Raw genomic sequence first — 11,348 nt, 5'->3', positions numbered from 1 at the left:
GTGTTTTATTTTACAAGTGAATCCTCCAGTTTAGTTTTTTTTTTTTTTTTTTCGTTAGACCCTATCCAGTTCGTTTTTGTGAAGCCGATTCTCTTCCCACGCAGTTTATATTGTGATAAACACTCACAGCCATTGAGGAAACCCGACGGAAATCTTGTTCCAAATTGTAAATAAAAAGGCAAATATTAAAGGATAATATTGTAAATAGCAAAATCATTACAAAAAGTTAATACAAAGATGTTCGACTATTTTCTTACCGCTAGCGGTTTACGTATTTATTTTGTAATCAACTCAAAAAGCTACTATCTAAGACATAATAATAGGATAATCAGTGAAGTAGTGCAGAGTTTATTTTGTCAAAACTCAGACAAGTATAGCGTCTATAATTTCTCGAGTTCCATCTGAACAGGCTACCAAGAGCTGAAAACGTGTTGTCAGTAAATAATAGCTTTGTGATTTTAAGCATATTTGAAAGAAAAAAAGAAGCATTACCATGAACAGGATACAAAGACCTAAATGACAAATGGAATGTATGTGGACTATAATACACAATACATAATTGGCGCTATCACTTGATTATTTATTAAAAAGGTAGTAATAAACATTTACATCGTAAGTTTGATGATTTTATCCGAAAATATTTCATGTCTTTCATTGCTTTAAGCGTGGGAAAAGAGGTTGAACAGGAGGATATTCCATCTTCGAATAAAATATGATTTTCCGTAGGTCTAGATAAAAACTTCTGCTGCTGTCATTGTTAGACAATGGGCGAGGGAAACGGATATTCGATCCAAACAACTACAAACTTTTAATTAAATTGTACTGGTTACATACCAGGGTCCATTGATGACGTCGATTGGAGAAAACGACCAGGAGGATGAACGACACAATCAAAAGGAGACGAGAGATGCTCGAAGAGTCTTCCTGTCTGCTGGTAAAATCTTCTCTTATTTTCGTGAGAACCATTAAAGGGTAATACCACTGACCATACTGACTGGACACTCGATTTCGTTTTCTGGATAATTTTTCCAGAAAAAAAAACAAAAAAAAATCATTTTTCCAACAGTACGCAATGTCGATTCCAGAGTGCGCATCGATCGATTTGAAGAAATGCTATCCCAGTTAGGAAATGCCACCCAACTTTAAAAATAAAACACGCAATTTCTACGATAAAATCGGGCTAAACAGGACCATTTTTCCTACAGGGCATTTTTTGTCAAATTTTTCAGGTTCGCCACCTGCCGTCGGTATTGCGAACCTGCAAAAGCTGACAACAAAAAATTAGACAGAAAATGGTTGAATTTTTGTTCTAAGAGTCAAGTCAGTGTGGTCAGTGGTAATACGGTCAAAATTTGTTCAATATCAACTTGACGTATTTCTTTCAATTTTGCATTTAAAAACCTGAACACCCCTCATTTTGAAGGTGTGTGAGTGTAGAATGTTGCTCCTATTTTGATTTTGGAATTCACTCTTCAGTGGTCAAAATGCCGTCCAAGGAAGAAGAGCAGCGTATCAAAATTTTGCTCGCGCATCGCCAGAATCCGAGCTACTCGCACGCAAAGCTAACAAAATCGCTAAAAGTTGCCAAATCAACCGTTACAAATGTAATTAATGTGTTTGGGGAACGTTTGTCGACAGCCAGGAAGTCTGGATCGGGGGGAAATCGCAAACCGGAAGCCGCTGAGACGACAAAGAGAGTTGCCGGTAGTTTCAAGCGAAACCCTAACCTCTCTCTCCGAGATACCGCAAATAAGCTGGGTGTATCGTCTACAACCGTGCATCGAGCCAAAAAACGAGCCGGACTATCGACTTACAAAAAGGTAGTGACTCCAAATCGCGATGATAAACAAAATACGACGGCCAAAGCGCGATCCCGGAGGCTGTACACGACGATGCTGACGAAGTTTGACTGGGTGGTAATGGACGACGAAACCTACGTCAAAGCCGACTACAAGCAGCTTTCGGGACAGGAGTTTTATACGGCGAAAGGAAGGGGAAAGGTAGCAGATATTTTCAAGCACATGAAACTGTCAAAGTTCGCGAAGAAATATCTGGTTTGGCAAGCCATCTGTACCTGTGGCTTGAAAAGCAGCATTTTCATAGCTTCCGGGACTGTCAACCAAGAAATTTACGTGAAAGAGTGTTTGAATAAACGTCTGCTGCCTTTCCTAAAGAAACACGGTTGTTTCGTACTGTTTTGGCCGGATTTGGCATCCTGCCATTACGGTAAAAAGGCCATGGAGTGGTACGCCGCCAACAACGTGCAGGTGGTTCTCAAGGACAAGAACCCTCTCAACACGCCAGAGCTTCGCCCAATTGAGAAATACTGGGCTATTGTCAAGCGGAACCTGAAGAAGACCAAAAAAATTGCTAAGGACGAGCATTAGTTCAAGGCAAACTGGCTTTCTGCGGCGAAGAAGGTGGACAAGGTGGCTGTACAAAATCTGATGGCAGGGGTTAAGCGTAAGGCCCGGCTATTCGGATTTGGAAAAGCAAAAGCCTAACTGAATATTTTTCCTGAATTTTATGCTAATTAAACTTGAAAAAGAAATTTAATTAGATTTTTTATACAAACGATTTCACCGATTTACACGCCAAATTTTGACCGTATCACCCTTTATCAGCAATATTCCATATTTTCAAAAACTTTCCATCGGCTCCCAAATTCTGCAGCGCTTCCATCGTCTATTGCGATTTCGTAGCCGATCTCACTGGTTTTCCTTTCCTTCTTGTACAGTCTACAATCTCTCCGATAACGTGAGCCATCGTCAAAAATAGGGTACAATATATACTTATACAACCATGTTTTTCGAGTAAATAGAGAAAACAAGGATTTCACCATGGGAACAACAGTTCAAACGAGCTGACTGAACAGTTGATCTTAAAAGATCTTAAAAAAACGGGACTGTATTTACAAACCTTGGGAACATGTGCCACACATTCTACTATGCTGTGAGAATACCGCAAGCATTGCGATCTCAGCAACAGCGTTTTTCCGTTGAGTGTTTTTCGAACAACAGCCCCAGGATGCCATGAAAAAAATCCTAAAGCCTAATTCAAACGTCAGTTTTAAGAATTTTGAGGATTTGTTTCAAAAGTAAAATTTCCTGAAACTGTACCAATAATATCAAGTATCTCCGAGCCAAATCCGTTGCCAAGATGTTGGTTCGAACATTCAAGCCATTGCTTCCGGCAATCACTCCGCTAATGGAGGGCAAGAATGGGCCACTTCTCATATTTTCACATCAGCTGGTAAAAACCGGAGGACTACAACAGCAACGATGGTCGGTTAGCCAAGCGAAACCTAAGCCTAAGGAGGAAAATAAGATATTCTTCGTTCCTTCGTCGTCTGAATCTTCCACGGCAAATAATCCTATCACCATGGAACACTGCAAAAATCTTCCACCGAACCCGAAGGTTGCGCCGCCAGCCCCTATGACTAATATCCGGGTATCGGAATGGATGAAATCGCTGAAGACACAAAATTTCAGCCCCTTCGGAACCAATCTGATGTCCCCGGAGAATATTGCGAAAGCCAAACAGGCCATGGTTAGCATGTGGGAAGCAAGTGTTCGCCTGGCTCATTCCCTAGCCCATTGGTTTCGGGTGTTTCTGGCCTCGCGAGAGTACTATTACTTGCGCTACTACGCGCTACTTATGATGGAGCTAGGCGTACATTACATCCGAAAGGGATATGTAGCAATGGTTGAGGCGATCAAGGGTCTGCAGAAAAAATAGTGCAAGAATTATTCTCTTCCATAAAATGTTGTTGTATTTGTTACGAACAGATTTCCAGCTTTGTAATTCTATCAACGTGAACTAATAAACCAATTAAAAAGAACATATCATAATGAATGTTGATTGATGATTTCCGATTTGATTTTGTTTTATTCTGGTGCGTGTAATCTTCTAATTTTGGGTTTCTATGTTAATTATGAATTTTGTATTCAATTCTGATTCTGAAAATTGACTCTTTTTCCAGTTTCTGAAATCTCATAATGATTTTTTTTAATTATGAATCATGCTGCTTATACCCTTATACTACATCACTAAGCCTGCTCATTATGACTATTTATCGAAAAATAATGAAATGAAAACAATGAAATAAAAACATATAAAAATTGTGTCATAATCATGATAAAATTATACCGAAATTGTCACAAAATTATGACAACATTGCAACGTTATATCAGAATTGTTACAAAAACTGTAAAAAAATCTTGACGACATCATAGTGAAGTTGTAGCTAGATTCTGAAGTAATTGCGGTAAAATTGTGATTTTTTTTTTACCTATATCATGACCAAATTGTTACAAAATCAATTAGGTAGATATGTCATATAACAGGGCCGTAGGAAGAACCGACTCATGGGGGGGAGGGGGGGGGGGGGTTTGATGACTAATTTTTACTTATGATTTTTGCCTAACAATGCACAAATACAAAAAAAATAAATTATGGTTGTAACTGTATGATCAAGGCCGGATTAAATTGGGGGCAAAAGGGGCAATTGCCCCGGGCCCCCCGCCTCAGGGCCCCCCCCCCCCCCCCCCCGAGGGAAAAAATTTAACTTTTCTTTAATAATACAATTTCAATCTTTAAAAATATGAATAGAAATCAAAATTAAAAATCGGAATGAAAACTTGAAATATAACAACTAAAAAGACCCCCGTGAAATAATATCTAGATTAGTTTTTCTCTTTCATAATTTAGGGATAAGTAGTGAAGGAGTTCTCCCGCATTGACGGGCTAAGAATATTAAAATCTTGGTATTGAATTTCAAAATTTTCAACCCAAAATCTTGACAAAAATAATGTAAACCGAATTCGAAAAAAAATTAAGAAGAATAAGAAGCAAAACACCTCAAATTTTCATTTTTTTTAATCGAAACATGTCAGTCAGAATACTTTGTACAGAACAGGTAAAATAAAAAAAAACATTTTCTCATTTTCATTACATACACACGTCTTGCACAATAAAAATGTTTGTTATTACGTTAACTATCCAATTAATGGTTACTGCACTTAAATAGCAGCTTATTTCGCAAAAATTGGCTCACAGTGCAAAGAGAGAACAAAGAAGTTTTATGATAAACATTTCAGAATTTAATCTGGGCAGTATTCTGGTTATTATCAGGTATTGTTATAACTTCACTTTTTAATCATTATTGTTGAAATTTCCGTAAGTTTATAAATTCTAGACCATTTTCCCTCCATAGTTTAGAGAATAAAATCTTTAAAAAACTGTATTTGCTTAAATTGAACTAATCGACAGAACAGAGTTTCTCTATAGAATTTCCATCCAAATTTCTGCCTTTGACTTGAAATTCGTATTGAAACATTTCCAACTGATTAATAAAGAATTTTATCGCTCTAAATTCAATATATCACTTCCCAAATGATCATTCTCAAATTATTATAAAAACGATCACATAGATTAGTTGCTAATATCTTCGAGTGATTCTCTTAACATGAATATTTATATGTTTTAATCTTATCTTTTTCCAGATTCCATTCGTTGAGATTTTCAAGTCTTGTGTTGTTTTATCAGTTACTGAAGTTCAAATTCATGATTTTTCTTAGTTTCGAGAACTTAGGATCTTTGTTTAAGATACCAAATTCATTTGAGTTCCTTATGGGGCTGTTCACTGATAACGTAAGCACGATTTTGCTTATTTTTTACCCTTCCTTCCTAGTAAGATCTTACGTTTTTATTCTTTTAAAAATAGACACGTTTTTCAAAAATAAGGCCAAAGCAAAGCACTCTTAAAGTAAAATTTAATAACTGCATTTTAAAAGCACAGTTTTTACCAAACAAAGGATGAAATGTCATAAACGATTATAGAAAACATTATTGAGTACATAACGTGTTGGGGATAACAATAATCTTCAAAAATTTCCACAAATCGAATAAACAATATAAAATCTAATTTCAGATAAAAAAAAAACAGAATGACCATAAAAAAATGTCATGATTTAGACCTGAAAGTAATAAAAATTTCAAAAAATCTTTCTATGCTACTAGAAATGGTGCAAAAATTTTCAACGACAATGCGTTTTCAAATCACTTTAAAGCTCAGACACATTTCAACGTGAAGCAACAAAGTTATAAAAAAAATTGATGATTCGTTTGTAAAAAAATAGAGTTGATCGTGTCAATCACTGAAAAAATACCAAATTCTGCAAAATACGGTTGTTTAGACGATGTTTTGAAAACAAAATTAAAACAAATTAGATCTTTAATATTTCCTCAATTATAAGTCAAATCGCTTTGCATTCTTCGACATTTTTTTAATAGAAAAAAAATCTTTAAAATCCAATACTCAAAGGCCTTTTTAAGTGATGTCAGAAATAGTTGAAATGTTATTTATCCCAATTCCTAGAAAAAATTATATATTATTATTTTTAAAGCTTTGCAACTTGCTCTGAAACTTGAATATCTAGGCAAAATCTGATCCTTGATTGAATGGATAGTAAATAGATTAAAAATCATTTTTTGTTTTTCATGTTGGTTTGTTGGATCATAAATGATCGATTTTACTAAAAATCTACCAATTTAAAATTTCCACACGGCATATCACTACAACATGAGCTAATAGAGCATATTTGACAAATGATTAGAATTCAGGATGCAAAAATCCTCCAAAAAAAGTTATTAGAACATAGGCACCAAAAATACAGTTCTCTTGTGTAATCAATGTAACATTTCTAATGTAAGATTTTTGGAAACCCCCCTACCCCCCTAGTCTAGGGTTACCATATCCCGCGACACCAAAAAGAGTACATTGAGATCATTTATCCAAAAGTCAGGAGAAAAGTTGAACAGTAGAACCCCGTACAGCCGAACTCCAGTTTTCTCAGCTCCCGCGTTATCCCAGCCATCAGGCTGACCCAAGATCCTTATATTTATCGAGCTTTGCGCCCGGATAGTATGCAAAAGGATGAACAGTAGAACCCCGCTTACCCGAGGTAATGAGGGGAGGGACCACCTCAGATAAGTGAAACCTCGGATAAACGAAATACATTGACAAACCCTATCGTTTTGCTTTGGTTTTGCATAGCATTCAGGCACATAGCTCGGTTCTTAAATGCATGGATTTTATTTTTCTATTTCCCGACGTTTCCGGCGAGTTTAGATTTTGAACTTGCCAAAAATGTCAATTTAATACCGTTATTTTTTACGAATTTAAACCATTAAGATCATTTTTCTTCAAGATTAAATGCATGATTATAAGAACAAAATTTTAAAGTAATTTGTTGTAAGCTGTATTCCTTTTGTAGTTTTTCAAAACAACTTCATTAAATGGAAGAAATACGATGATTTTTCTGATCAAATGTCTTTCAACAAAAAAAAAGAGTAAATTTGGTAAGATTTCACAAAAAGAAGAGTACGCCCATTTCTGGATCGAAAAAGAGTACATGTACTCTTAAAAGAGTACGTATGGTAACCCTACCCTAGTCGTAAGCATATCGTAAGCATATGTCAAGTATTGAATTCTCAAACTCTTGTAGCTGTATCTCTATGGAATTTGAATTCAATAACTTTGTTTTTTTTTTGAATTTTGTATTCTAAGTTTCAAATCTTCATGATACTTCCCAATTGTCATTAGTAAAAATTTTTCTCGATGAAGCACAAACCAGACGATAAATGAGGAAATGAAAATAATTTAAAATATCTATCTACATTTTTCTACATCAGAGAATTTTAGTTGGTGATAAGGGTAATAAAAAAAATTAGAAATAAATTTTGCATTTTGCAGCTCAAGAGCTTCATTTTTGATAAATTTCTAACCGATTGCAACACAATGATTGCACGAGAGTAAATAACAATTCTTATTTGAATATACCAGAAACTATCTTTTACGCAAACAAAAAGGGCTATAGAAGACAGTATACTGAACTAATCTCCAGTTCTTTTACACATTTAAAATGTTTTGTAGTCTCGGGAATAGCATTTGAAAAAAAATCGAATCACAAGGGCCCCCCGGGAAAAATTGCCCCGGGCCCCTCGATGGCTTAATCCGGCCCTGTGTATGATTATTCATGTTTTGTTTAACCTTCCCATGCCGTTCGGGTCAATATGACCCGAAGCGCACATTTAAAATCTCTTTATCATCATTCCAATATACTGAAGAACTAGGAATTTTGACAGACCATGAATGTTCTATGAAAATAATGATCAAATAAACGTCAAAAAATTGAAATTTGAGTTTTGAAAATCGGTTCATTGGGAAATGAAATACAGCTAAGCAAAGCAAAAATTAGATATCGTTTTTTTAAAGTTAGATTTTTTTCTACCGGAAGATCTGAGATAGCGATCAAAACTTTCATTGGACCCCAACATATCTATACATTGTCGGATAGATGGATTCTTGACGATTTCAAACATCAATGAAACACTTAAATCAGTGTTCCGAATATCACTCAATTCTCATGAGAGACACTGAAACGTTTTCAACAGCGAAAGCAAAACCTAAATTGTCGGTTGGTTTATCTCCCAGTGGGGCAAAGATTGTGTTCGACAGCGCTGCTCCGAGAATCAAAGAAATAAAATTTGAAAGAGAGACGTTTCTCCTCCAGTTGGAATTCTCAACTGAGTGAGGAGCTACCTGATTTTCATTTTCTTTTTTCAGTCAATAACTTTTCTTGCTCAATCACTCACTCACTCACTCGTTTACTGATCGATGATCGAATGCTGTCTGCCTGATACATCTTGCTTTGTTGTTGCTGTTGTAGGGGAGGATTAAAATAGTCATTCAAACACGCAGGCAGTACGTATGAACATATGTTTCTGCCGCTTTGCCAGAAAGTACGCAGGCAGTATGAACCGATGCAAGGCCGCATTGATTGAGTTTGAGTGAGTGAGTGAGTGGATTTTCGAATTGGATCTTGTATCAGTCAGTGTCTCAATCTCTTCTGATACACCAGGTAGTGAGCTTGAGAGATCGACTTAGATGCGAGTCCGCTCTCGCTTTTGAATCTTGTTTACATTGACTTCGCGTTGTCGCTCTGCCGACTCTCTAGGGAACAACAGGAAGCAGCAATCGGCTTTGAATGTTTCCAACTAGAAACCTATCATGAGCGTTTCTTCCGAGTGATTTTCGGAAGACTGACTTAAATACAGAAAAGCTGTCAAAAGTTATGAGCATTTTAAAAATAAAATTGATTTTTCGGACTTTTTACTTTCTGAACCAGTTTCTGATAACTTGGTAATACATATCGACTTTATTTTAAAATTTTGAGTAATAAGAACAAACTACCTACACAATGAATATAATATCATCAAAATCGGTTAACATTTACAGCCAGGAGAACGAAATCAAACTACAACTCAAATTTCCCCGAAACGGATATTTTGCGAACGGCATGGGAAGGTTAAGTACTTTTACATTAAAAATTTTCGTTTTAAATCGTAACTTTATACAATGGGTCTACCTAAAAGGTGAGCTAATTGAAACCTAATTCTACAAGATTTTGCACAACACTTCTCGTTACTCAAATATTTTAAATAAATCAACAGAATTTCGTCTATTGGTTTCTGAAATATAAGATGCCGAATTGTTGTGCCTAACGGCTTAGATTTTCTCGCAGTGTTTAATAATGTTAAACAGTATACTGACAAAATGTAATATAATATAATACAATTTTTGTGGATTTTTAAATTAATTTAAAAGCTAATTTTTTATTTTTTGATTTTTGAATCTGCATTCTGAATCTGAATTCTGAACCTGAGTCCAAAAATTGAGCTTTGAATCTGGACCCGCATGATTTTAAAATAATGATTCTGAATCTAAGTTTTAGATTTTGGATTGCCATTCCGAAGCATTAAATGTTTGATTTTTGAGGAAGAATTAAGTTTAAGAACTTCGAATTTGAATATAAAATTCTTTACATATTCGGAAAACTATTATTGAAATATTGGAAAGACATATATGATCTCGGAAATCATGACCAAGTTTGAAATAAATTGCAAAATTAAATTTGAACCAGGATTTCAAAGCAGCTTTTCATTTCTAATTTCTTATAATTCCCATTTGAAATAAAAATCCAGAATCCTGAACTCCGGACATAGAATCCGGATTACGAAAATAGAAATACAATTTTGGTTATGAGAGTTATGGAATCAGAACCTCCAAAATGGGTTTAATTTGATTTAATATTCAGACCTGAATTTTTATGAACGAATGATTTTTTTTTGAAAAAGTGTAGCAAAACTTTGAATTTGGGATGGTTTTTTGAGGTTTTGGCATTAGTTTTGAGTCAAGATTGTTACTCTTGATTAACTTTACTCTATTATCATAATTTGATTCGGAATTTGAAGCTTTGAGTGTAGAGTTGAATACTTCGCTTGCGTTTTTGGATCCTCATGGAGGGGGTTTAACCCCTAAAACCCCCTCCGTTCCTACGGTCATGTCATATTATGACAATGAAATATGACAAAACCGTGAAAAATTCATGGAAAAAAAACTTTTGTTAAAGCTTTGAAGAATTCGTGACAAAATCATGACAAATTTATGCCGGAAAAGTATGACAACGTTTTGACAAATATTGTGAATTTTAATAAAATTTTAAGAAACGTCGCTGGTGAACTGGCAACAAAACACAAACTTCCGACAATCTAGTACTTCACTTTTCTTTGTCGTAAGTCTTTCGGAAGTCGGAAGCCCGGACTTCCGAAGTAAAATTGAAAAACGATACAATTTTTACCGATCTTTATCTTCGAAAAAAAGACTGTAGATCAGCTACAGAATGTTAAAAAAATATTGTCCATTAAAGCTGAATTCAGAAGCTATATTTACGTTTCACAGAAAGTTATAAATTTTTCGATTTTTTTGAGGATCCACAAAAAATGTAAAAAAGTGGTGTCAAAGCCGTACTTTTGAATCATTGAGCTGTCAAAATTGTTTAAGTCACACCAGATAAATTTTGAAAAAAAGATTGGAAAGTTGACGTCATTTGGCACATTTTTGCATTTTTAAATTGTCAAAATACGAAACACAGAATTTTTGACGAATTTTCAAAGGTAGCTGTTATTCGTCATCCTTTTGTCAATTTGCAATATCTCAGATTTTCTAAGACTTAAATTCAACTTTGTACTGGATCTTGATTATATCGCGAGATTTCCGTGATAAATTTATATTCACCAGCAAGCCATTTTCATACCGATTCTAGTGGTGTAATAAAATAAGCGCTGTGAAACTTTACAAAAATATGATAAATTAAAATTTGACATACTTTGTATTAGCAATTTCTAAACATTCACCAGTTAGCAAGCGTGAGGAAAAGAATGTCCCTTTGGAAGTTTTCGGGGGCTTTATTTATTCCGAACGGTAATCGAGTAAACTAGTGGGT

This window comes from Uranotaenia lowii, chromosome 3 (genome assembly GCF_029784155.1).
Source record: "Uranotaenia lowii strain MFRU-FL chromosome 3, ASM2978415v1, whole genome shotgun sequence".
In the NCBI taxonomy this organism is placed as follows: domain Eukaryota; kingdom Metazoa; phylum Arthropoda; class Insecta; order Diptera; family Culicidae; genus Uranotaenia; species Uranotaenia lowii.
Note: the sequence above shows the minus strand (reverse complement) of the source record.